General features: G+C 39.6%; 2 long non-coding RNA genes across 3 annotated transcripts in view; one reads left to right on the forward strand and one right to left on the reverse strand.

The window, feature by feature from the left end:
- The first annotated feature begins 2,794 nt into the window (after positions 1-2,794).
- Positions 2,795-27,975, forward strand: part of LOC143657898 (uncharacterized) — a 31,821-nt gene continuing 6,640 nt past the window's right edge. For both annotated transcript variants that reach the window (XR_013163015.1, XR_013163016.1), the window contains exon 1: positions 2,795-2,900. This is a non-coding gene — a long non-coding RNA (uncharacterized LOC143657898). The remainder of the gene's footprint in view (positions 2,901-27,975) is intronic.
- The window catches only part of LOC143657900 (uncharacterized), a 33,024-nt gene continuing 8,517 nt past the window's right edge, over positions 3,469-27,975 (reverse strand). Inside the window, exons 3-4 of the long non-coding RNA XR_013163018.1 lie at positions 4,261-4,390; positions 3,469-3,610 (exon numbers count right to left, since the gene is read on the reverse strand). This is a non-coding gene — a long non-coding RNA (uncharacterized LOC143657900). The remainder of the gene's footprint in view (positions 3,611-4,260; positions 4,391-27,975) is intronic.

Below are 27,975 nucleotides of genomic sequence, written 5' to 3' on the forward strand. Positions count from 1 at the left end.
TGTGTTAGGTGGTTTCTTAGACTAAACCAAAAGCAAGAGCAACAGAAGAAAAAATAGATAAATGGGACTTGATAAAAATTTTTAAATGTTGTGCCTCAAAATACTTCATAATGAAAGTAAAAATACAACCTACAGGATGGGAGAAAATATTTAGAAACCAAATATCAGATAAGAGCTTAATATCCAAAATATATAAGGAACTACAACTCAACAAGAAGACAAACAACCTAACAAAAATAGACTGAAGACTTGAATGGACATTTCTCCAAAGAAGATATACAAATGGCCAAAAAACTCATGAAAAGATGCTTAACATCATTAGCCATTAGGAAAATGCAAATCATAACCACAATGAAATACCACCTCCTACCCACCAGTATGGCTACTATTTTTTTTAAAAAGGAAAAGAAGTGGGGCAAGGATGTGGAGAAATCGGAACCCTCATACATTGTTGGTGGGAGTGTGCAATGGTGGTGCCCTTATGGAAAACAGCTTGGCAATTCTTCAGAAAGTTAACTGTAGAATTACCATATGATCTGGTGATCTCACTTCTTCAAAATATGGAAAGTAGGGACTCAAACAGATACTTGTAAAACAATGTTCATAGCAGCTTTATTCACGATAGCGAAAAGGTGAAAGCACCCCAAATGCCCATCAGCAGATGAATGGTTAACAAAATGTGGTATAAACATATACAATGAAATATTACTCAATCTTAAAAAGGAAAGAAATTCTGATACATGCTATGACATGGATGAACCTTGAAGAGATCATTTTGAATTAAATAAGTCAGATACAAAGGCATAAATATTGTATAATTCTACTTATATGAAATAGCCAAATGTGCAAATTCATAGAGACACAAAGCTGAGTACAGGTTACTAGGAACAGGGATGAAAGGGGATGGGGAATTAATAATAGGTATAGGGTTTCTATTTTGGGTGATAGGAAAGTTCTGGTAATGGGTCGTGGTGAGGGTATCGTGACATAGTGAATGGCATGAATTTAACTGAATGGTATTTCACTGAATGTAAGTGATTCAGATGGGAAGGTCTATGTTGTATATATGATTTCACAATTTTTTTTAAAAGAGAAAATGGTAATTAAATACAATACCTGATCTGGTCTGGAACTAATAACGGAGGAGAAAAGGCCCAAGGATATTATTGGAACATACGTAAAAGTTTGAATATAGACTGTAATTTTAGGTTAAGTTTCTTGAACTTGCAACCATACCTAAGGAAATGTACATTAAAATATTACTTATCTTCGGAAATGTAATGGAAGTATTATGTGTTCAAGGAGCATAATGTATATAACCTACACGCAAAGATTTAGAAGAGATGACAGATGATGACAGATAAGATAGAAAGACAGGAAGACAGGTAGATAAAACATTACAACAAATGTGGCAAACCTTTAAAAGTTGGAAGATAGGAGTATTTGGTAGGGGGTATGCTGTATTTCTCTGTCAGGGTTTTGTGTTATTTTTGCAATTGTCTTATAAGTTTGGAATTACTTCAAAACAAAAAGTTTAAAAAAGAAAAAAAGTCTCTAGAAAATTTGAACAGAAACTGGTATCAGCAATTGCCTGATTGTCACCAGGGAAAACTGGAAGGTAGAAAGGCAGGTAAGAGGAAGGTTTTTCATGGTATAGCCTTTTGTATCTTTTGAATTTTGAATAATGCAAATGAATTGCCAATTTTAAAAGTAAATAAATAAAAATCTAAAAGAAAAACTTAAAAAGAAAGGGGAAAGTTTGCACCCAAAACCTCTGCCCTGACAGGTGGGCATATTCCTAAACTTTACAAATTTCAAGGAGAAAACTTGACATCCTCTCTTGGGAGCCTACATTGATTTCCCACAGCACTCACTTCCAGTGAACACGAACGTAAGCCCTTCCACTGTAATATGAACTTACCCCATCTCCACTGTCGTTTCCTCCTCGGCATTACATGCCTCTCCTTCACAGCACAGATTAGTCCTAATCTTACATTGATTTGTGTCATGCTTATGTTCAGGCATCTCTCCTACTGCAACATAAGCTTCAGGAAGGCAGGTATGTATGGCTTTGTGTATGGCTTTGCTGAACACTGTATCCTCAGTGTAGAGTCCAGTGCAATCGAAAATGTGGAGACCTTTGTTCAAAAAGTATTAAGAATTCCAAGATGGTGCCTGTTGAGCATTAAACCAACTGTAAAGTACTTCCGCACATAGGGTCCTGTGCAGCTGCACAAGTCACATGCCCAGGAAGCCAGCCCTGGCCAGCACAGTGTCGGGCTCAGTAGTTGTTAACATAAATGAATAAATGAGTAAATAAAATAGAGGTCTCCTGCAGGCATACTTTCATATTGGTAACTGATATGAGCCTTCATGAACCATCTCTGAATGAGTTCTGGACTGCAGGGGTTGCCAATTCCTACCATGCAGTGGGGATAGTGTTGAGCCTTGAGCACTCCGAGACCCCGCAGCTGCATCTTGGACAGGTCATCCTAGGCTCACAGACCTTCCAAATCCTAATGCAGAGGTACAGCTTCTGCCAGCCTCCCCTCACAGATTCTGCTCTTCCCGTCTCCCCCTCCCCTGCTCTCCTCTTGCGACTCAGTCCTGCTACAGAACTTTCCAGCTGAGCCATAGGAACCCTCTGGGAGCCCCCCACCATTAAAATCCTGGCCATGCCAACTGGGCACTGAGGCAAAGTCACCAAAGCCCTCTTCATTCATGACCTACCTTGCCATTGGTTCCATGGACCATTCGTTCTGGACCTTGAGGAGAGAAATGTTACTATGACAACAGTTGTGGGAGCTGCAAGGATACAGAATATCTACTTTTAAAAAGTCGACTTACCCATATGGCAAATAGACTTCATCAGTTGTTTCTAAATCAACTATCCAAGCAAGGTAGGCTGAGAAGAGAATATTTTTAAAGTGTAACTTGAGATTGTAACACCAGAGCTACCTGTTGAGATATCCAAGATGGAGTACCATAGTGTTGTTGTTTGGTTTTGTTTTATAAAGACAAATGTTATTACAAATTAGCAGTGTGTTCACTGGCTAATGTGAACATGTCCATATGAAAAGGAAACAGAAACCTATGATCAAGGGCTGGTTCTTTCTTCTGAAACTTCCAGCCTTGGTTGGTTCCTATAACAGTCTCCTCAAGCCTGCCTTGTATTTCTAGCTTTTTCTACTGCACCATCCAGCCAAGTCTCAGTGTGTGATAGAAAGAGAATGGGGTTCTTAGGTCTGAATTCCAGCCTTTGGGCCATGTGACCTCAGGCAAGTTATTTCCTCTCTGAGTCCCAGCTCCTTCACTGGAGACTTTCACTTATTCATTCATCCAACCATTCGCAGATGTTTCTTGAGCATCTATTAGGTGCTCAAGACTACCATTAGAGCCTTAAAATAAACACAGATAAAATCAGGCATATCATAAGCCAAATTCTATATAATTAAGGTAGCCATAGAGTTATTATCGGCATGTGCTTTCCCACTTTTTTCACGTGTTCCCAGTATACTCACCTTTCTGTGGTGGCTCCAGAATTCCTACAGGGGGTTAGTTAGAGGGAGTATCTGGTTGGGGTCTAGAGCACATATGGAGAGCAACACTCCTGTTTTAAGAAGATTGTACCAATATGTCAGTTTGGGGGATGCTTGAAGTGCATGCTGAGCACTCTGTTTTCACTTGGGTTATTCATATATGGGGTGACTTGGATAAGGGGTGCAGGAAGGTTATGAATGACCTTAAATCCTATCTGCCTTTGGGGCCCCCAGTCCCCATCATCTCCTACCTAAGTGTCTATTATCTGAACACCCCACAAGTTTCTGAGAGCACTAGAGAGTGAACTGTGACTCTCCTTACCAACTTCCTCCAAAAGTACAACTTTTTTCACTTCCTTACTTAGCTAAAAGCCTGATCCCAGAGAAGAATAAAATGTGCTCTACAGAGAAGAATAAAAAATCTAAACAAAACAGGGTATCAACGCTCTGGGGACATGTACCCAAACTATGTCTCCCTTCCTTAATTTTAGTCTCCCTTCCTAGCGAGGCTTGGAAAAAAATGTGGGACATCATTCTGGTAATCCCTTCTGGACACAATTACATTCCAGCTACTGTTGACAAGGACTTATTTGGTATTTCTCATCTTACCCTGATTGCATTCAAAACTTGATTAGATTCTATTGATTCTGTCATAAAAAAAAATAAAGTCGGCCTGATATTCCCCCTGTAGACTTCCACTTGCTTAATATAAAAATCTCACCTGTGCTGCACTCCAGTGCTGATTCTTTCTCTTTCCCCTCTCAGAGCTGACATCCCCCTTCAGCCTTGTTCAGGGGCTTTAGTTTTTATTGCTGTTGTTTGCTTCTCTATAGGGTTATCTGCTCCCCTAGCTGCCAGAAAGAAAAGGAGAAATATTTCTCCAACTCCCAGAAAGTATCATTTGCCAAAGCTTTTCAATGATTTCTTCTATAGTCACTGGTTCTAAGTGCCTTCCTATTATAAGCAAATTCCCTTAGATGAAGAAAAGTCTGACTGTGACCTGCACTTAGGGTCAGGTACCTTAAGGGTCTCCCTATTCCCACTCTCTATTATGTGGCAAATGCTTTTAAGATCCAACTAAATGTCCCTACTGTGTGAAGTTAAAAGCAGATGAGAAAGAAAAAAGAAGATCAAGCTGAGACCCTAAAATGGATCCATAAATGAGGATCAAGGATACAGCTATAAAGAGCTCATACTGGAAATGATACCTGAGTTTACCCACTTTGTTCCAAATTTCAGTTATTTTTATATCATGTCATGATGTTTTGCCATATCAGAAGAGCAACTGTACTCTAATTTACTTATAATTTTTCTTACAGTCTACTTTTTTCAACCTTCTTTATAATAAACATATTTTTAAAGAAATCTTAAAATCATTACCAAGATCTCTTGCCATTACTAGAAAGTAACTAGATAATTAGATGTACATAGAAATAATAAAAGCATAACAATGGAATTAGATTTTAGCCTGCTGGGACTTTGACCCTAGGGCCTTGCTCTCTCCTTGTCAAAAAGAAATGTTAGAAAACGTTAGGAGTTAAAGAAAATCCAGACTTCCAGTCCTCCAACATGGTGGTATAAGACACTCCAGGGTGCCATTCCCTCACAGAATCTTTGAACTGGAAAAAACTGGTAAAGACATCTATCTCAAAACTCCAGAAAACAGTTCAAGGATGAGTGCCAAATCAAGAATACCCAACTTAAAACCAGTACAAGAAGCTCATGGCATCCATGCTGCTCTTCCCCTGCCCTTCTCTGGTGCAACGTGGAGATAACCTGCCTTCCTACTGAGGGCCCCTCATGCCACTCTGAAGGAGCAAAGTAAACTACATATGCATACTAGGGTAGCTAGCATGCCAATGTCAGTGTGATTTGAAGAAGTGAACCAGGACACTTGTTTCTGGCTTACCCACCCAGAACTTGCCCCACATGCAGAAGCAACTTGCAGACAGCTAAAGCAGTATAAGAAACAGTTAAAACAAAGCAGCCTGGGGCAAAGGACTTCTGCTTTAAGATATATAAGAAGGCACCCTGGGAGGTCTATTTCATAGAAAGTAGAGGGAATTCCTAGGACACTGAGTCTAAGCCCAGGATAAGACATTGGCTCAGAAAAGATGGAAAAGTCCCTGCACTTTGCATTTACCTTGGGTGGATCTTCTTGACAGGAGGACTAAACTTGGCAGGAAAGCACCAGCCAAGAGAGAGCCAATTTTCAAAAACTATGCAAGTCATTTTTTTTGCATTGTTTTGCTTGTTGTTGTTAGCTCCTGCACTCAAGGAAATGTCTATCTGGATACAAACTTAAGGAATTTAAGGAACAGACAGCTCAGGGAATAAATCTCAGAGCTAACACATTAAAATATTAAAATGTCCATGTGCAACAAAAGATAGCAAGATGAGAAACAAGAAATGATGGCCCAACCAAAGGGATAAAACAAAAACCCAAACACTGTCAATTGTTTTTGACCAGACTTTGAACATACAAAGAAAAAGACTTTGAAAATGACCTTTAATATGCCCAACATGAAGAAAGAATCAGAGGATGTCAGGGAAACAATGAATGAACAATATAATAATCTCATTAAAGAGTTAGAAATTTTAAAAAGAAAACAACTGTTCTAGTTTGCTAGCTGCCAGAATGCAATATACCAGAATCAGAATGGCTTTTAAAAAGAGGAATTTAATAAGGTGCTACTTTACAATTTGAAGGCTGAGAAAATGTCCAATTAAAATATGTCTATAGAAATGTCCAATCAAAGGCATCTAGGGAAAGATACATTGGTTCAAGAAGGCCGATGATACTCAGGGTTTCTCTCTCATCTGGAAAGGCCCGAAGTGAACATAGCCACAGTTTCTCTCTTGGCTGGAAGGGCGCATGGCGAGCAAGGCGTCACCTGCTACTTTCACTCCTGGCTTCCTGGTTCATGAAACTCCCCAGGAGGCGTTTTCCTTCTTCATCTCCAAAGGTCACTGGCTTGTGGGCTCTCTGCTTCTCATAGCTATGTCGTTCTTCTCTGTTCTCCCTGAATCTCCTTCTTTCTCCAAAATGTTTCCTCTTTTACAGGACTCCAGAAAATTTATCAAGACCCACCCAAATGGGTGGAGACATGTCGTCACCTAATCCAGTTTAACAACCACTCTTGACTAAATCACATCATCCTGGGAGATGATCTGATTACAGTTTCAAACATACAGTATCGATTAGAAGATTAGATTAGAAGAAGCGGCTGCCTTTACAAAATGGGATTAGGATTAAACATGGCTTTTCTAGGGTACATACATCATTTCAAACCAGCACACCAACCAATGAATCTCATACAAAGAGTTTATAATATCGGAGTATAGGTGGAAAACTACTTTTGCACGCTATGGCTATGTTTATCAGGAAGCATCAACATTACCACAGCAATACCAGGAGTAAATAACTGGGGGGAGGGACAAGAATTAAGAGGAGGTCTGGATTTTCTATTTGGTGAGGGTGTGTTTATCGCTTATTTTTTCTCTTGGGAGCAATGAAAATTGTCTAAATTGAGAGTGTTGATGATTATTCCACTAAGTGAGGATAATGTGAGATAGGGACTGTTGATTTTTCACACTATACATGATGCCCAATAGATGAAAGTGGCTGAAAGATACACTGACTGCAAAGTAGAATGGTGAACTGTAATGTATACATTCAATTAAATATTGTGCCACTATGGAAAGGAACAAAGTTGTGAGGCATGCAATGTTGTGAATGAACCTAAGGGACATTATGTGATGCAAAATAAGCCAGAAGCAAGTGGAAATATTTTATGGTCTCATTTAGAAAATACTCATAAAAAAATTGAGACCTGGATTGTAAGTTCTAATAGCAGTCATGTTTAGTCCGGAGCTGTAATCGTTATTTCTAGATTTTGAAAGGCTGGGCTATATATGTATAACCTGGTATTTCCCTGGAACTTTGGGTACATGTGTTACAACTAAGACTCAGAGTAGGAGTTCTGCAGCTCTGAAAGTCAGCATTGACACATACAACAAATGTTAAAGAAATTGAAAGAGAGATCACACTTCAATTAGAGATAAGAACGAAGCTGATCGGGTTGGGACTAAGGTAAATCAGAATATGGGGTAAGGAGGACATTGTGTGTATTTTTGAACTTCACCCACTGTATGAGACCAAAGGAAGAGAGGTTTACTTTGTCCAAAATCTAAATTCTCTGTAGCACATAATCTAACTCAGCCTGTCTGGATAGATCATTTAAGTAACCCAAACACATGGAGCTAAGAATGGGAATGAGGGCTTGTAATTCTGTATAGCTTTGTGTAATGCCTGGATACATCCAGAGTATGTTGAGCAGAAAATCAAAAAGTATTGGTAAATTCCTTTGAGGGATAGGAGAAAAAATATGGAGCTGTTAAGCTTTACCACTGAGGAAACCCCTAATTCACTCTCAAACATTAGGGACTCCCAAGTCAATGGGCCAAGCCCTTGATCTTGATCCTTGCTCTTGTGAAGCTTATTTATATAGTGGAGAAGCTAAGTCTACATATAGTTATGCCTGAGAGTTACTTCCAGAGGACCTCTTTTGTTGCTCAGATGTGGCCTCTCACTTTCTAAGCCCACCTCTGCAAGGAAAATCATCACCTTCTCTACTACATGGGACATGCCATCCAGGAGTAAAGTCTCCCTGGAAACATGGGATATGACTCCCAAGGATGAACCTGGACCTAGTACTGTAGGATCAACAATGCCTTCCTGACTAAATAGGAAAAAGAATTGTAACAAAAGAAGGTATCATTGTCTGAGAGAGTTCAAATAGAGTTGAGAGGTTATTCTGGAGGTAACTGTTATGCAAGCTTTAGCTAGATATTTCTAGTTATTATGGTTTGCCAAAACCCAACCCAAACCATTCCTGCCCACCCTAAAGAACACCTAGGGCTTTATCTGAAATTCTATAAGGTTCCATGCACTGTGATTACTTTCCAGAAACCTACAACCCCAGATGGGTTCCTAGGCCAGATAAGTCCTGAAACCCAGAGGGCCCAGCCTCTCCAGAACAACAACTAGTTCCATCCCCCATCCCATATTATCAACAGCCCTTTCCAATATAAAAAAAAAGTTAGAATGGGCATAGCTCAAATACCACTAAAGATTGGGAGAAGGATCAAAAGAAAAGGTGGGATTATAACAGAGAAGATAGGATTTAAAAAATAAGTATGACTGCTGAATAATTATATTGATATTTCCTTTAGCCTCCAGTGCCTTGGAGCAGCTAGAAGGAAAAACCTAAAATTGTGGAACTGTAACCCATACCAAACTCTGAAATCTGTCCTATAACTAATTTTTGTAGTGTGCTTTAAAATTTCTTGTTTTTCTGTATGTATGTTATTTTTCACAATTAAAAAAAATCAGAAATTCTGGAGTTGAAGACCACAGTAAATGAAATAAAAATCCCTAGAGGGTTTCAATAGCAGATTAGAACTAGCAGAAGAAAGGATCAGTGAACTCAAAGATGCAACAATTAAAATAATTCAGTCTGAGGAGCAGAAAGAAAAAAGAATGAAAAAAATAAATGAACAGAATCTAAGAGACCCCTGGGACAGCATCAAGTGTACCAATAATTCATTACGGGAATCTCAGAAAGAGAAGAAATAGAGAAAACTTCAGAAATACTATAAAAGATATAGTACAGAAAAAGCTTCCCAAATTTAATGAAAGACATGAATACGCAAATCCAGAAAGCTCTGTGAATACCAAACAGGAGAAACTCGAATGGATCCATGCCCAGACATAGTGTAGTTGTGCTGGTTTGAAAGGATGCATGTACCCTAGAAAAGCCATGTTTTAATCCTAATCCCATTTTGTAAAGGCAGCTGTTTCTTCTAAACCCTATTCAGTATTGAATGTTTGAAACTGTAATTAGATGTAATCAAATGGAGATGTGACTCAATCAAGAGTGGTTGTTAAAACTGGATTATAGAGACATGTCTCCACCCATTTGGGTAATCCTATAAAAGAGGATGTGGGAGATTCTGAGAGAGCAGAATGATGCAGCTGTGAGAAACAGAGAGCCCACAAGCCAGTGACCTTTGGAGATGAAGAAGGAAAACACCTCCTGGGAGCTTCATAAAACAGGAAGGCAGGAGAGAAAGCTAGCAGATGACACTATGTTCGCCACATGCCTTTCCAGATGAGAGAGAAGTCCTGACTGTGTTCGCCATGTGCCTTCTCACTTGAGAGAAAAACCATGAACTTCATCGGTCTTCTTGAACCACGGTATCTTTTCCTGGATGACTTAGATTGGACATTTCTATAGACTTGTTTTAATTGGGACATTTTCTCAGCCTTAGAACTGTAAACTAGCAACTTATTAAATTCCCATTTTTAAAAGCCATTCTGTTTCTGGTATATTGTATTCCGGCAGCTAGCAAACTAGAACAGTAGTCAAGCTATACAATGCCAAGAACAAACAGAGGCTCTAAAAGCTGCAAGAGAAGAGTAACGTGTGTATTCAAGATATCCCCAATGTCTTAATTTCCCAAGATTAAATTCCAATTTCTCATCAGAAACCTTGAAGGCAAGAAGGCAGTGGGATGAGATATTTAAAGTGCTGGGAAAGAATAATTTCCAACCAAGAATTTTATAACTGGCAAGACTTATTAAAAAATGAGGGTGAAATTAAGACATTCTCAGATAAACAAAAGCTGAGGGAACCAGCGGTGGAAGAGGGATGCCTGATGCCTGAACTTGGGAAGCCCCAAGCTGGGCATGTCAAGCCCACTCTGACCTGCCCAGCCATTCCCGCTGTCCAGGTCTGAGCTACAAACACATGCCCACCCACAGAGCCTGGCAGGCCAGTAGTATCAGAGACGTGCCTGCCCTAACAGCAGCCCAGCAGGAGCCTTCCCAAATTCTGCTGCCATGTGCGTTCTGGTTGATTTTATAATGAGACTGTTGAATAGAATCCCCACCACTTACTAAAAAAAAAAAAAACCTAAAGGGAGCCCTTCAGATGAAAGGAAAGGATACTAAACAAACAGTGAACTAAAAAAAGAAATAAAGATCTCTAATAAAGGCAGTCATACAGGTAATTATAAATACCAGTACTAGCGTATTGTATTTTTTCTGTGCATAGCTCCATTTTTTACTTTTTACAAGTTCTAAAATGTAAAGACATGAAAAGTAATGGTAAATCTATGGTTTGGGGCATACAATGTATAAAGATATGATTTGTAACAAATACAACAAAAAAGTAGGGATATGCAAGATTACAGGAAGAGTATTTGAATATGCTATTGAAATTAAGTTGTATCAAAGTGAACATGATTATTATAGATTTAGGATGTTAAATTTAAGCCCCATGGTAAACACACAAAGAATATAGCTGAAATTGTATAAAAAAGGAATAAGATCAAAATTGCATACACTACAAAAAAAATTAATAAATATGAAATAAGCATTTACCTTAATGTACACTATGGATATAGTTAACAGTATTATTATAATATTGTGTCATCAATTTTAACAAGAGTACCACACTAATGCCACACCTTACGTACCACACTTCACGTATGTGTGAGGAGGGAAGTATGGGAAATCTGTACTTTTTGCAGATTTTTCTGTAGAACTACAACTTCTCTAATATAAATAAATAAATAAAAAGATAGTCCTGCACTAACTGAAACTGGCTCCTTAAAAAACAACAGAAGGGAGAGTTCTGGGAAGATGGCAGAATAGGACAGGTCAAGTTTACTCCTGCTTCAAGGAATAGCTAGCTAGTTTCTTGACAGAAAAAAAAGATCAGGAGAGTGATTCCAGGATGTAAGTGACCTGGGAGAGTCTTCTACACCACCTACCTGGCTGAAAAAGCAGAAGAATTGAGATGCAGGGAACCAGAGGCCATCCAGCTAGTGCAAACAGCCTAACACGCTGCTTTCCAAACAGAGGCCCAGAGCCCTCACGAGTGCACAGACAAGGAGACAGGGACTAGGACAGAAGCCAAGCCCGGCTCCTTGAAGGAGCTACCCTCACAGAGCAGCCCCCGCCCCAGGACCGCGACTTCCCCCATACCCCACACACCTGAACCCTGTCACTCACCTCTCCACACAGTACTCCAAGCATCCCCACCCCCACCCCCTTACCCTAAGCGTGTGCAAGCCTGTCCCAGCCCAACCTACCTCTCCTGAAGCAAGAGCAGTCTCACCCCGCCCTCTCAAAACCCGTGCATCCACATCCGGCCCCTCAACCTCCCCCTCCCCCTCCCTACCTTCTGCAGGCCGTCATCTGTGTATCCGGGCTGCAAGAACTTACCTTCATACCTGGGCCAAATCTGCACCCAGCCCATGCAGTTGTGCAACACTGCTCCACCCCCACGCCCAGCACTGCCCACGTGCACATAAGTACCCGGCACCCCACCCCTGTGCACACACATGCACGCAATCATGCCATGCCCCCTTAGCTCTGGGCAAGTGCTTACCTGCGCATCCAGGTCACACCCGCCCCCTAGCCCATGAAATCCTGCTGCCTCTGAGCTCCGCACGAGCACACCAGGGCCCTGCCCCACCCAGATCCGCCCACACCATGGCCTTGCCCCCCAGACACACTCACAGGCACAACCACATCCTCCCCGTCAGGCACAGTGCACGTATCTGTGCACTGACCACTTGACCCCTGTACCCCACCCCCCTTTCCCTGCACATGTATACACCCTTGCCCCACCCCTGCCACAAGTGCCCTTCTCCCACACCTGGCAGGTGCTCTTGTGCACATCTGTGCCACATAGCCCCCATCCTGCACACACGTGCACCCCTACCCCACCCCCTTGCACCTGCGCACTTTCACCAGTGCCCAACCCACCTGACATCACCCACCCCTGACCAATGTCTGGCAATCTTTGTGACCTGTGCCCAGCCCCTACATACTTCAATATCCATGTCACTGCCCCCCTGTACCCATCCTCCTGCACGAGGTCACACCTGTGCCCTGCCCTCCCTGTGCCCTGACTTCTAGCCCTATACCTCACACCCTGACCCCCATGACACATGCACTCCACACACCCACCTGCATCTTGCCCATGTACCAGCCCAGCACATCCGCTCAGCCCCACCATCTGCCTCCTATGTGTCTTCCACATCACACCCTTCCCCTGGTCTCCAAGGTTGCCTGAGCTGCACCTCATCCCCACAGCCCCCGACCACACCTTCACAATCCCGTGACCCACACCCTATGCTCACAGACATCAGCATAGTGTCCCTGACCCATGCATGTACCTACGCTACAACACATCACCACACTATTGTGCCCCTTCCTACGCCCCACATCCTGTTCCACACCCATCCAGCAAGATGCTATAGACCAATTAAAAAGTATACTAGAGACACACAACAGCAGATTTGAATAGGCAAGAGAAAGAATAAGTGAACCAAAGGGGAGGACAACTGATTTCAAACACACAAAAGAGCAAATGACAAAAAAGATGGAAAATTTGAATTGAATCTAGGGAAATGATGGACAAAACAAAGCTCACAACTATAAGAACCATCAGTGTCCCAGAAGGAGAAGAGAAGAGTAAAGGGCTAGGAAGATTAGTGGAGGATATAATGAGGGGAAATTTCACAACTCTTATAAAGGACAAAAACATGCAAATCAAAGAGGCCCAATGAACTCCAAATAGAATAAATCCAAATAGGCCTACCCCAAGGCACACACTAACCAGTCTTTCAATTGTTGGAGAGAAGCAGAAAATCCTGAAAGCGACAAGAAAAAACAACCACATAAGACTGAGTTTGGACTACTCAGCTGGCACTATGGAGGCGAGAAGGCAGTGGTACAATATATTTAAGATTCTGAAAGAGAAAGACTTCCAGCCAAGAATTCTGTACCCAGTCAAATTGTCCTTGAAAACTGAGGGAGAGATTAAAATTTTCACAGACAAACAAAGGCTGAGAAAATATGTCAACAAGAGACCAGCCCTACAAGAAATACTAACGGGAGATCTGCCAGCTGGGAAAAAAAAGGCAGGAGAGGAACATCTGGAGGAAGGCACAGAACTGAGGAGCATGAATAAGGGTATCTTAAAGGATAAAAAGAGAAAGAGGGAAAAGAATATATAGATCTGTCAAATAAAATCCAAAGGATAAGATGGTGGATTCAAGAATTGCCTTTACAGTAATAACTTTGAATGTTAGCAGACTAAACATACCAATTAAAAGATACAAATTGGCAGAATTGATTAAGAAATATAATCCAGCTGTATGCTGCATACAAGAGACTCATGTTAGACACAAGGATACAAATAGATTGAAAGTGAAAGGATGGAAAAAAGATGTTCTATGCAAGCTATAACCAAAAAAAAAACAGGAGTAGCTATACTAATATTGGACAAAATAGACTTTAAATGCAAAGACATCATAAAAGACAAAGAAGGATACTAAATATTAGTAAAAAAGACAATTCACCAAGAAGAAATAATAATCATAAATGTTTATGCTCCCAATCAAGGAATTCCAAAGTACATGAGACAGACATCGGCAAAACTGAAGGGAGTGACAGATGCTTCAACAATAATAGTAGGAGACTTCAATCCACCACACTCCTCTGTAGATAGAACAACCAGACAGACAGAGGATCAACAAGTAAATACAGAACTTAAACAATTTGATAAATGAATTAGACCTAACAGACATATATAGGTCATTACACCCCAAAACACCAGGATATACATATACATTCTTCTCTAGTGCTTATGGAACATTCTCCAGGATAGATCATATGCTGGGACACAAAACAGGTCCTTATAAACTTAAAAACACTGAAATTATTCAAAGCACTTTCTCTGATCACAGTGGAATGAAGCAGGAAACCAATAACCACCAAGGATCGAGAACTTTCACAAATATATGGAGATTAAATAACACACTCTTAAACAATGAATGGGTCAAAGAAGAAATTGCTGGAGAAATAAGTAGCTATCTGGAGACAAATGAAAATGAGAATACAACATATCAGAACTTATGGAATGTGGCAAAGGCTGTGCTGAGAGGAAAATTTATTGCCCTAAATACCTATATAAAAAAAAGAAGAAAGAGCAAAAACTGAGGACTCAACTGCTAAGCTGGAAGAACTTGAGAAAGAACAGCAAACTAACCCCAAAGTAAATGGAAGAGAAATATTAAAAAAAAAAAAAAACTAAAGCCAAGTTAAATGAATAGGAGAACAAAAGAACAAAAGAAAGAATCAATAATATTAAAATTTGGTTCTTCAAGAAAATCAATAAAATCGATGTGCCACTAGCACATCGAAATGAGAGGGGAGTCATTACCACAGACCCTGAAGAAATAAAAAAAAAATCATAAGAGAACACTATGAACAACTATATGCCAACAAACTAGACAACTTAGATGAAATGGGCAAATTCCTGGAAATGCATTAACAAGCTACACTGACTCAAGAAGTGATAGAAGATCTCAACAAACCAATCACAAGTAAAGAGATTCAATCAGTCATCAAAAATCTTCCTACAAAGAAAAGCCCAGGACCAGATGGCTTTACAGGGGAATTTCATCAATCATTCCAAAAAGAATTAACACTAATCCTGCTCAAACTTTTCCCAAAAATTGAGGAAAAAGGAACACTACCTAACTCATTTTATGAAGCTCTTATCACTTTAACACCAAAACCAGGGAAAGATGCTATAAAAAAGAAAACTACAGACCAATCTCCCTAATGAACATAGATGCAGAACTTCTCAACAAAATATTAGCAAATCAAATTCAACAGCCCATTAAAAGAATTATACCACACCCACGTGGGGTTTATACCGAGAAGTGCAAGGATGGTTCAACACAAGAATACCAGTTAATGTAACACAGCACATTAACAAATCAAAAGTGAAAAATCATAAGATCATCTCAATTGATGCTGTAAAAGCATTTGACAAAATTCAACATCCTTTTCTGATAAAACAGTCAAAAAGTAGGAATCAAAAGTAACTTCCTCAATATGATAAGGGCATATATGAAAAACCCATAGCCAGCATCATAGTCAATGGAGAGAGACTGAAAGCCTTCCTCCTAAGATCAGGAACAAAATAAGGATGCCCTTTGTCACCACTATTATTCAACATTGTACTAGAAGTTCAAGTGAGGGCAATCAGGCAGGAAAAAAGAATAAAAGCATCCAAACTGGAAAGGAAGAAGTAAAACTTTCATTATTTGCAGATGACATGATGCTATACTTGGAAAATCCTGAGAAATCTACAACAAAGTTACTTGAGCTAATAAACAAAATTCAGCAAGGTGGAGGGATATAAAATTAAGGTGCAAAAATCAGTAATGTTTCTACATGCAAGCAATGACCTAACTGAGGAGTCAATTAAGAAAAAAATTCCATTCAAAATAGCAATTAAAAGAATCAAGTACCTAGGAATGAACTCAATAAGGGACGTAAAGGAGTTGTAAACAGAAAACTACGTAACATTGCTAAAAGTAATCAAAGAAGATCTAAATATGTGAAAAAGCATTCCCTGCTCATGTATAGATAGGTTAAACATAGTTAAGATGTCAATTCTACCAAATTGATCTACAGTTTCAACTCAGTACTAAATAAAATTCCACAACCTACTTTGAAGACTTGGAAAATTCATCTGTAAGGGAAAGAGATCCCAAATAGCTAAAAGCATCCTAAAAAAGAAGAATGAAGTGGGAGGATTAATACTTTCTGATTTTAAAATTTATCATAAAGCCACAATGGTCAAAACAGCATGGTATGGCACCAAGATAGAAGTATTGACCAATGGAATCGAATTGAGAGTGCAGATGTAGACCACCAAATCTATGGTCAACTGATTTTGGACCAAATTCACTGAACTGGGACAAAACAGTCTTTTCAATAAATGGGCATGTGAAAACTGGGTATCAATAGCCAAAAGAATGAAAGAGAACCCTTACCTCATACCCTATACAAAAATTAACTCAAAGTGGATCAAACACCTAAATATAAGATCTAGTACCACAAAGCTTCTTTTTTGCTAGGCAGCCATCTCAATGGGAGAAAATATTTGGAAATCACACATCTGACAAAGGTTTGATATCCTGTATACATAAAGAAATCATACAATGCAACAACAAAAGAACAAACAACCCAATTACAAAATGGGCTAAAGATATGAATAAGCATTTTTCTGAAGAGCAAGTATAGATAAGCTCAAAAGCACATGAAGGCATGCTCATTCATATTAGCTATAAGGGAAATGCAGATCGAGACTACAATGAGATACCACCTCATACCTATAAGAATGGCTGCTATTAAACAATCAGGAACCTATAAATGTTGGAGAGGATGTGGAGAAATTGGGACACTTATGTACTGCTGGTAGAAATGTATAATGGTTCAGCCACTAGGGAAGACAGGTGGTTCCTCAGAAAACTAAATATCGAGTTGCCCTATGACCTGGCAAAATACCACTACTCAGTATATATCCAGAAGAGCTGAAAGCAGTGACACAGAGATTTGCAGACAATGTTTATAGCAGCATTATTTACAATCACCAAAAGATGGAAACAATCCAAGTGCCCATTAACAGATGAGTGGATTAACAAAATGTGGTATATACATACAATGGAATACCATGCAGCAGTAGATGACATGACGTCCTGAAGCACATGACAAGATGGATGAGCCTTGAGGACATAATGCTGAGTGAAATAAGCCAGATCCAAAAGGATAGATACTCTATGATTCCACTTTTATGACCATGGTAAAGGTAAACTCAGAGGCTTCTAAAACAGAGTATAGGGGACCTAGAGCTATATGGAAGCTTGAGATGGGTGAACAATTAGCTAATGAGGTTGAACTTAATTGTAAGGGAATAGATAGAAGTGAAGGTGGTTCACTAGTGGGTCTGTAAGTAATATTGCCAAATTGAAGGTGAACATGATTGAAAGGGGTTGTATAGACTCCTGTCCCACCGATTAACACTACAAATATAAGTTCTTACATGAACTACAGCAAAGATATGAATCTTGTACAAAGAGTGTATAATTTCGGGGTATGGGGGAAAACGCTATTGCATGCTATAGACTATATTTAACAGGAAAACATCAACTGTACCGCAGCAATACCAGGGGTACATAATAGGGGGAGGGACCAGAGTTAGGGGAAGGTTTGGATTTTCTATTTGGTGAGCATGTGTTTATTGGTTATCTTTCTCTTGGGAACAATGAAATTATCTAAAATTGAAAGTGTAATGGACTGTTGACATTGAACGTTATACATGAGGCCCAGTAGATGGAGATGGATGAAAGATGAACTGTCTGAGGAGTAGATTGGTGAATGATGTTGTATACATATGATTGAACATTGTGCTGTGACAAAAAAGAATGAAGTTGTGAGGCATTCAACGACATGAATGAACCTGTGGGATATTTAGTGAGGGAAAATAAGCCAGAAACAAAAGAGCAAATATTTTATGACCTCATTTAGAAAATAAGTATGCAAAAACTGGGGCCTAAATTATAAGCTCTTATAGCAGTCACATTTAGGCCAGAATGGTAATTGTTATTTCTGGATTTTGAGAGGCTGTTTATATATGTGTAGCCTGGTATTTAGATATAAAATGAAGCCGGCCAAGTCAGGAATAAGGTAATTCAGAATACAGGGGTAAGGAAGACGTTGTCTGTATTTTAGAACTTCAACTGCTCTTTGAGACCAAAGGAAGAAAGGTTTATTTTGTCCAGAACCTAAATTTTCTGTAGCATATAATCTAACTCAACCTGTCCGGATAGAGCATTTAAACCATCCAAACACAGGGAGCTCAGAATAAGTGTAAAACCTTTAAACCTGTATAGCTTAATATGATACCTGGATACATCCCAGAGTATATTAAGCAGATAATCAAAAAGTATTGGCAAAGTCCTTTGAGGGATAAGAAAAAAAATATGGAACTATTAAGCTTTACCACTGGGGAAACCCCTGATACTGTGTCAAACATTATGGATACCCAAATTAATAGACCAAGTCCTTGATCTTGAGAGGCGTGTGTATATAGCAGAGAAGCTTAGCCTACCTATAGGTGTACCTAAAGTCACCTCTAGAGGACCTCTTTTGTTGCTCAGATGTGGCCTAACTCTCTCTAAGCTTAGCTCTGCAAGTGAAACCATTGCCGTCCCTCCTACATGGGACACTACAGCCAGGGTTGAAATTCTCTCCAGTGGCATGGGAGATGACTCCCAGGGATGAGCCTGGCCTTGGCACTGTGGGATCAACAATGCCATCCTGACCAAAATGTGGAAAAGAAGTGTAGCAAATATGGTTATCAGTGGCTGAGAGAGTTCAAATAGAGTCAAGAGGCTTCTCTGGAGATCACTCTTATGCAAGCTTGTGTTAGACATTGCTACCTGACATAACTTGCCAGATCCCAGCCAAAACCATTCCTGCCAATCCTAAAGAATACCTATATATAGGGCATTATATAGGATTCTGCAAAGCTTCTATGTGCTAGGGTAACTTTCCAGAAACCTACAACCTCCAGATGGATCCCTGGACTAGATAAGTCCTGAAGTGCAAAGGGGCCAGCCTCTCCAGGACATCAATGAGTTCCATCCCCCTGTCCCATATTATCAGTAGCCTCTTCCAACATGAATAAGTTAAAATGGGTATAGTCCAAATACTCCTAAAGATTGGGGGGAAGATCAAAGATGATGGTGGAATTATACAGAGAATGTAGGGTTTAACAAATGAGTATGATTGCTGAATCCTTATATTGATATTTTTGCCTTCAGTACTTTTAAGCAGCTAGAGGTAAAAAGCTAAAATTGTGGAATTGTAACCCATGCCAAGCTCTGAAATCTATTCTACAACTAATTGTTGCAATGTACTTTGAAATTTATTGCTTTTTTGTATATATGTTATTTTTCACAAAAACGAGAAGGAGTAGTGTAACAGAGAAAACAGAATTTAACAAATGAGTATAACTGCTGAATCATTGTATTGATTTTCCTTATGTTCTCCAGCGTCTTGGAGAAGCTAGAAAATACCAAAAATCATGGAACTCTAACCCATACCAAACTTTCAAATCTGCTCCAAAACTACTTATTAAAATGTACTTGGAATTTTATTGCTTTTTGTATATATATTTCACAATAAAAAGATGTAAAAAAAAAAAAGCAGGTCCCACATGATTAAAAAAAAAGCTTACTTCCAAAAGTAGAAACCTAATTTATGTAGATATGTATCATGTTATAAAATAATCCTGTAATGAATTAAAAACAAAACAAAACACAGGACTAAACAAGAATTCAAAAGGCATTTACTCTCTTTTCAAGTGATTTATGCTCATAGAACACCACCTAAAAATCATCTCATGAGCCACTTGAAATCCAGCCACACACCCAATGGTGCTCATACTTTGAGAAACAATGAGCTAGGTGTTCACAGAGGGATGCTCCAGAGCAATACAACTACTCCTAATTCTACCCTACTTCAGAAATTGCTCCCATATTTGATGTTTCCTAACCTTCACTTGGGGCTCCATTCCTAAAAACCAAAGTCAGTGCTCAGCAATCCCAGAACATCAGGCTCCTCTTGGGTATCCAGCAGCTGGGCTAAAATTCTTGTCATAGATATCCATGATTAAAAAAATAATCCAGTTCAGCTGCAAAACCATCCCTTACTTCTACCCTTCAACCCCTCCTGTGTCTGTCCTCCCTCCCTCTCCAGACCATTCTTGATTCAACTTAAACTGGAGAATAAAAACATTCATGGGGAATCTGTGCAGACACTACTCCCCGGGAAAACCATGTTTCACGTGGTTTTTAGGATCTTTTAGGGCATTTGCAATGCATTCTTTAGTTATAATACTGTTCATTATGAGAGTCAAAAATGAGAAAAATCTAACTCCTAGCAATAGGGTATTTTTCCTGCAAGCTGTATGGCATCCATACAAAAAAATCCTAGCCAGCCATTAAAAATTATATTTTAGGAATATGCAAATTACATGAGAGACACTTACACCATAGAATCAATTCAAGCAGTCACCATAGTTATGACTATATAGACTAAACATGACCTAAGACTTAAGAACAAGGATTCCTCAGCCTCTTTGGCTTCTGTCAAACATTCCATTAGGTCCTTGGGTTATAGAAAGCATGGATATGCTCAAGGACATTTAAAAACAATAGATTAATCACACTGAAATTTGCTTCTTCCTAATAGATTTCCCAAATCTTTTAATATACTAATACATATCATGATTCTCCAAGAGGAGGTGCTAGAGCAACCCATTTTCTAAATTTATTTAACCACAAGACCTGTCCTGGAGACTACACTCTAGAGAGGTCAGGTAGGTGGATGATTGCAGGCATCAATGGATCAATGTAGAAATCTAGAAAACACAGTCATTCTATATGACTCTCAAAATTATGAGTCACTTTATGGGCTTATTATTTTGCTGAGTTTTCTACAATGACTTTTCTGCCTATGCAACTTAAAAATAAGAAAGCTGTTTTGCCATTGTGTGATTTTTTAAGATGATCGGAGAAGGGATGGAGATAGAAAAGAGAGTTCTCAGAGCTGTCTGTGAGACTGCCTAGAGCATATGCCAATGTGTACTATTACTCTTCTAGAATAATGAAGCAAATTCCCTGGAAGGCTTTCCCATGGTTCCTACTGATCATCAGAGACAACACTGTGTCTTCAACTAGAGTCTAATTATTACCTTTATCATTATCATCAAAGTCAGCTGGTCACTGATAAGCATTTTTATTTCTTTAAACTTTTTATTTGGAAATAATTTCAAACTTACAGGACAGTTGCAAAAATTACAAAAACCCCATACAGAGAACTCCAGCAAACCCTCACCCTACCCCTAGTTACTCAAATCCACAAATTTTAACATTTTGCCACATTTGCCATATCATTTTATCTATCCATCTATACATGTATCTATCTGTCTGTGTGTCTGTGTCTATTTTCAGAACCTCTGAGGGTAGATAGTATGCATCAAGCTCCTTCAACACTTAATACTTTCAGTACATTTCCTAAGAACAAAGATATTCAATTATTTAACTACCTTAAGTACAGTTATCAAGTTCTATATTTAACATTGATAGAAAGCATACCATTTTTTCAATTGTCCCAATAATGTCCTTTTGGGCCTTTTCCCCTCCAGTTTGATTATAATATGTTGTAGTGTGGGTCTATTTGGGTTATCCTGTTTGGGGTTTGTTGAGCATCTTAGGTCTATATATTCATGTCTTTCATTAAATTTGGGGAGTTTTCAGCTATTATTTCTTTGAATATTCTGTCTGCCTCTTTCTCTGTCTCTTTTCCTTCTGGATTCCCACAATGTATATATTGATATGCTTGAAGGTATCTGACAGGTTCCTCAAACTCTGTTCGTTTTCCTTCATTCTTTCTTCTTTCCATCCAAAGACTGAGTGATTTCAACTGTCTTATCTTCAAGTTCCTTGATTCTTCTGCCAACTCCCATCTCCTGTTGAACCCCTCTAGAGAATTTTACATTTCTGTTAGTGTGGACTTCAGCTCTATTTGGTTCTCTTCATAATCTCTGTCTCTTATTGATATTCTCTTCATGTTTGTCTATTGTTTCCCTAATGTGCTTTAGTTCTTTGTTCATGTTTTCCTTTAGCTCTCTAGGCATATTTAGCACAGTTTCTTTTAAAGTCTTTGTCTGATATATCCCTGGGCTAATCCTCCTCATTGGTGGTTTCTAATATTTTAATCTTCTCCTCTGCCGAGCCATCACTTCCTGTTTCTTTATATGTTTTTAATCTTTTGCTGCAACCTAAAAATTTTGACATTTTAATGTTTTCGCTGGAATTTAGACTCTAAAGTGTCTATTTTTTAAGGCCGTAACCAGCTAGTGCTACGACAGAGATTTCCTTGAATGCTAGGAGATAACAAAAATAAAAATTAGGAAAAAAAACAGAACAAAACATGTTTCCCTGCTTGCAGATTGACCTCAGTGAGTGTTCTCCTTCAGAGCTTAGCCATACAATGAGCTTAGAGACTAGCTTAAGACAAAAGTTTACTGCCTTCTCTGTGCATGTGTCTTTCCCTAGGCATGCACACGTGGCCCTAGGAATTACCGCGTTTACACAGATTTGAATATCCCCTTTTTCCTGGGAAACTCACAGCCCAGGGCATTGCCCTGTATGCCCCACAGCCAGCAATTCTTTGCTGCAGGCAACTGTGACTTGACTGTTCTCGTACAGTGTTCTGCAGAAGAGCTGTGTGAGCTGCCTTCTACATGCAGGGCAAGTTCTGGGCAGCAAGCCTGTGACAAGTGTCCTGGTTCAGTCTTTTGGCTGTCATCAGACAGGCTGGCCCAGACATACACATTTCCAGTATGTGCACAAGGGTTACTCTGCTTCCCATGGAACTAGGATCAGGGACTCACGCTGGGAGTAGTGGTATAGGGAAGGGATCAGCCAGGAAACCAGAAGATCGTACCTTTCTTAAGCTACCTTTTTCTTGATTAGGCACTTGCCCTGATCCCTCAATCCTTTAACTGTTTTTCTGGAATTTTGAGAAAGGTGCGTCTGCCAGTCTTGCTGATTGTTCAAAGCTTCTGTGGGGCAGAGGGCAGGGGAAATGAAGCCCCAGAGCTTCTCACACTGCCACCTTGGTCAGAGTGAGCTGTGTAGGCTTCTTTTTTGTTTGTTTGTTTTTGTTTTTGTTATTGAGGTAAAACTCACAAAACCACTTTAAAATAAAATCAACCATTTTAAAGTACAATTAAGTGGCACTTAGTATGTTAATATAATGCTGTGCAACCATCACTCTTCTGTTCCAACTGATAGGCTTTTGATAAGGATACCTAGCACTGTGCCTTTAAATTTTGCCCCTTCCCTTTTCCCAAAATGAATTAATGTGGGCCTCCAAAAGAAATAAACACAGAACAAGGTTAACAAAGCAGAAAATCTGGGCTGAATGATAGAAAGAGAAATATATACCATCCATGAGGTTAATATGATGCTTCTAGATTGAGTGAGTGTCTGTAAGCTTCTTGGTAGCCAAAGCAAAATGGGAAACACAACAATAAATGTCTATTATCAGAAAAGGAAAAGCTTGATATAACTCATAAAAACCAGTGTTTTGGGGGGATGTTAATTATACAAGAAAATTTTCACTTGTACTTCATACATAGAACATTGAGATGCATAATAGGCAATGTCCTTGACAATAATTTTATAACAAATGATGAGGAAGGATTTTCATATGGTTGTTTTTCAATATATATATACTAGATATATTCATAAGTAAATGAACACAGAATGAATAAAAGATACCTCCCCACCAGAGCTCACTTGCATTCTCATTATACTAATCTTTTATAAAGGCAAGTCAGCATGATAGAGCTAAATACCCAGTGAGGATGGCAATAACTGATAAACTCATAAAATCTTTAAAATAGTATCTAAAATGTATGGAAGATATTAAATATTTTAATCAAGTGAAAATATTAGGAAAATCTGTACTAACTCTTGATAGTGCTAATATCTGTTGGAAAACCTTGAGTCTTTGAGTATTACAAATGGCTTTATAATTTTATGGAGCTTTTATGATGAGGTGGTCTCCATTCATCCTCCTAGATATGCATAAACTTGTTAACGCTCAACTTTTTCCTAAGAAAGATTCCCAACGTGTTCCTGGAATAAATCTACTCCCCAGATCATGGAAGTATGAGAGTTAGAGCAGTCACCTGGGCACAGCCTGCCTGATTCTGTGAGCTGAGTTAAAACCTTCTGTTCAACACACCAATTCCTCAGCCATTCTTATCTTAGATTTCAGAAGAGGAAATTCTACAAGCCAACTAGAAGTGTCATGACCTTTCTAGGCTCTAGCCTCAAGACTAAGGCTTAAGAAGAAGTATTTCTCATACTTCTGCACTTCCAGTTGAAGAAAACAGTAAAAGTCCCTAGGGAGAGAGACACAAGATTATCATACAGGGCATGAAAGGCCAGGAAAAAATGCTCAAGAGGTTACACATTGTTCACTTGGGTTGACATTACATATCCTTTTTTTATTTTTAGGGTTTTTCTTTTCTTTTCTACAGTCTCCATTTTCTTCTATAATAAAAAATGACACATAGAGTTTGGTTTTGTTTTAATGAGAAAGAAACAATGATTGAAAGAACAGGTTAAAGTGAGAGGAACGATGCATCCTAGCTCATCTCCTTAGCAGCAGCACCACATTGGGTGACTCCTTTAGTCTCTCACCACTAAACCCAGACAACCAACCCTACCTCACAGGTGAGCTGTGGGGATTAAAGGAGAAGAGGCAGAGCCCAACGGTCAGAATAAGCATGTGCTTATAAGAAAATGAATATATCACAAATGGTAGCTATTAACATTATTAACTGATGCTTTTATTTCGTATAATAACATAAACAGTAGCACAACAGTAATAAAAGGAAGGAAAAATTGTTCATAATCCCATTTCCCAAACAAATCAAACAATTTTCATTTGCCCACAGCCTCTTCTACTCCTTGCCCACACTCCCAACCTGCCTGATTCCTACACTGTTATCATCCTATTGTAAATGCGATTTTGCATTCTGGTTTTTTCCTTCTAACATTATAACACAAGCATTTTTCTGCTACATATGAATCATTAAATGGTCATTTTAAAAGCCATATGTATTCAGGGACAATAAGATGCAGTGACCCTATCTATAGCGTAAGTAGTTTCCTTCATATTTTATAAATTAAAATCCCTTAAGGTAACTGATTTTGGCCTTTGAAGTAACCAAAGTTGGTGTAATAAAACTCCTTTCACAAGGACACAAGCAAACCAGAGCACTTTGGGTGATAATGGAACATAAACCTTTTATAAGCTTTAAAGCTGATGGGTTTCAGTTTGCTACATTGTACAAAGGTTCCTTGGAATATGATATGAGGAATGTACTGCCTTTCTGAATGTGAATACAGAGTCTGCCCTCCAGAACCAAGCCAAGAGTGTCTGAAACCTACAGAACCAGGCAGACCAACTCTGGCAGGCTGACCTCTGCTCTTCCTCCTCCATTTGCACAGGTTTGGACAGGGGAAGGACAAAGTCACAGAAGGAATGGGCTGGGCCAGCCAGAGCAAAGAGGTGAGAGAGTACAGAACCTGATTAGGGAAGAAGGCAGAGCTCACTTAGGCAGGAGCATCAGGTGTGGGTCAGGAAGTAGTAAGGAAAATATGCTGTCAAAACTGGTTGGTCTGGAAAATGGAAAGGCTTGAATTCTGCTAAGAAGCGTGAATGTAATTGGTGGGTACTGGGGAGCCCGAGAGTTGATAAACAGGGACATGGGCCAGCCACAGTGCATAGTTAAAAAGAGACAAGAACAAAGTGGTATGGAAGGAGGGAGAAGAAAATCATTCAGATAGGGTACAGAAGAGAAGGGAATCACCATCTAGAAGATGTGTTCCAGGCTCTATACTACATTCTTTAGTTGTATTCACTAATTCAATTTTCATAACAATCCTCTGATTTGGGTACTGTTATTATAACCCCAGTTTTCCAGATAAAAAACCAAGGTCCAGAATTATTAGGCAACTTGAGTAACTTGCCAAGGTCACAAGCAATAAATGGCAGCCCAGGAAATGCAGGCAGCCTGGCTCATGGGCCTGCCCAGACAGAAGGATGAAATCTGTGATTGCAGGCCAAGTGAGAGTCCATCAGGAGGATGGGGGAGGCGTACCAGGCAAAGGTGACAACACATGCAAAGGTATAGGTACAAAAAGTTGGGGGAAGGTGAAAGTTCCAAAGAAGAAATACACTGGAGAATGAAAACAGATGGGCCAAGGAAAAAAATCTACTTCAAATCTCTGTGATTTGCAATGTGGTGGGGCCAGTGACAAAGGCTGGGAAGCTCCTGTCAGCCTCCTGGTTTCCTGGAATAGCTGCTCCCAGCAGCCTGCACCAGAACTTGGTTTAATTTACTGTGTTATTTAAAGGTGGTAAGGATTATATTGAACGAGGCTGTCTCCATCCCAGCTGACCTCAATGTAGTCATTCATCCTTCTAAAAAATGTGTATTGAGTGCCTCTCCTGTGCCAGGCACTGGCTATACAGAGGTGAGCTGCCTTCCACCCAACACATAACTAGCTTGGACCCAGTGTCTCCATATACTGTATATCAAATCTTTGTTCTGTCTTGGGAAATTTCATCCTACAGAGACATGAGCTCACATAGGCTGCTCCTTGCTGGAAAAGGGTAGGGTTTTACTCACTTGTTGCTGAGAACATATACAGCCAGAATCATTCATTTCCCCTTGATTGTTGCTGCATAGGAGCCAGAGGATGCAAGCTGGCCTTTTCTTGTTACATCCGGAATTCCATAGTCCAAAGCATATGCAAAAAGCCAGCCTCTCCTCCCTCCAGGCCCTTGCTCTATAGGCCACTAAGGGTGGTTTCCATCATGAGCTCTGAAGACTGAACTGCTGGAACCCTGGTTCCTCTAAAGTGTGCTTACTCTGGGAGGACTTACAGGTTCTCTCAGTGGGTATTCTAAAAGGGCAGATATTCAGAGCTCATAGGTTCCATGAAGTGGGACCATCCCATTGGGCCATATCTTGAAAACCACACTGCTCTAAACTTTTATGCAATCTTCCCAATACCCCACAATGTGAACATCCAACTGGCTATTTCTCAAAACTATTGCTTCATTTAGGACTTAGCTCAAGACTCCAGGTGCCCTTTCCAGGACTGGGTTGAACCTGCCCTGAGTGAGGGGAATGCAGAGAATTGCTGAGCCTTTGTATAACCGGCAAATGGTCCAGATACAAAACATGATGAGCAATTATCCCGGAAATTGAGGAGCATTTAGAACAGAAGCAGCGGCAGCAGCAGCAAAGATTTGACTAGCACAGGTTTGCAAAAGGACCTACATCTCTACTCAGGAAAGACTGTCTCTTATGCAATTAAAATGAATCTTCCATCTGTCTAAAAAGCACTTACATAAAGCATCCCTTTTCTCCCCCACCCACATGGGCTTCTCATCTATGCTCAGGTCACGCTTTTTTGGCCATTGTACACCAGGCCAGCAGCTAATGTGTGCATATGATATATAGCCCAGAGCTAACTGCTAAGAAGAGAAGCCCCTTAGAAAATGACTTGCTTTAAACATACAGAGGAGCAATTCTTACTTGGGGAACCTGCTTCCCCCACGTTCATTAGCATATAGTTTCATCTACACCCCTACCATGAGCAGTTTGAAAGCATGATAAAGTCTGAAAATATTTCATATGTATGTCTGTACATACACTCACATAGCGCAAAGAGCTATGAATGGATGAAGAGGTGGTTTTACTGGAAAGGACTCAAATCCTCCCTCTCTCTACCTACACACATGGACAGGCACTCATTTGTCCATTTGAGAAAAGGATACTGAGAGGGCTGTTTCCCAAGATGGACTTTCAATTCCGGCATAATGTTGGTGGCCTTTGTT

This window comes from Tamandua tetradactyla, chromosome 15 (assembly GCF_023851605.1).
Source record: "Tamandua tetradactyla isolate mTamTet1 chromosome 15, mTamTet1.pri, whole genome shotgun sequence".
NCBI classification, from domain to species: domain Eukaryota; kingdom Metazoa; phylum Chordata; class Mammalia; order Pilosa; family Myrmecophagidae; genus Tamandua; species Tamandua tetradactyla.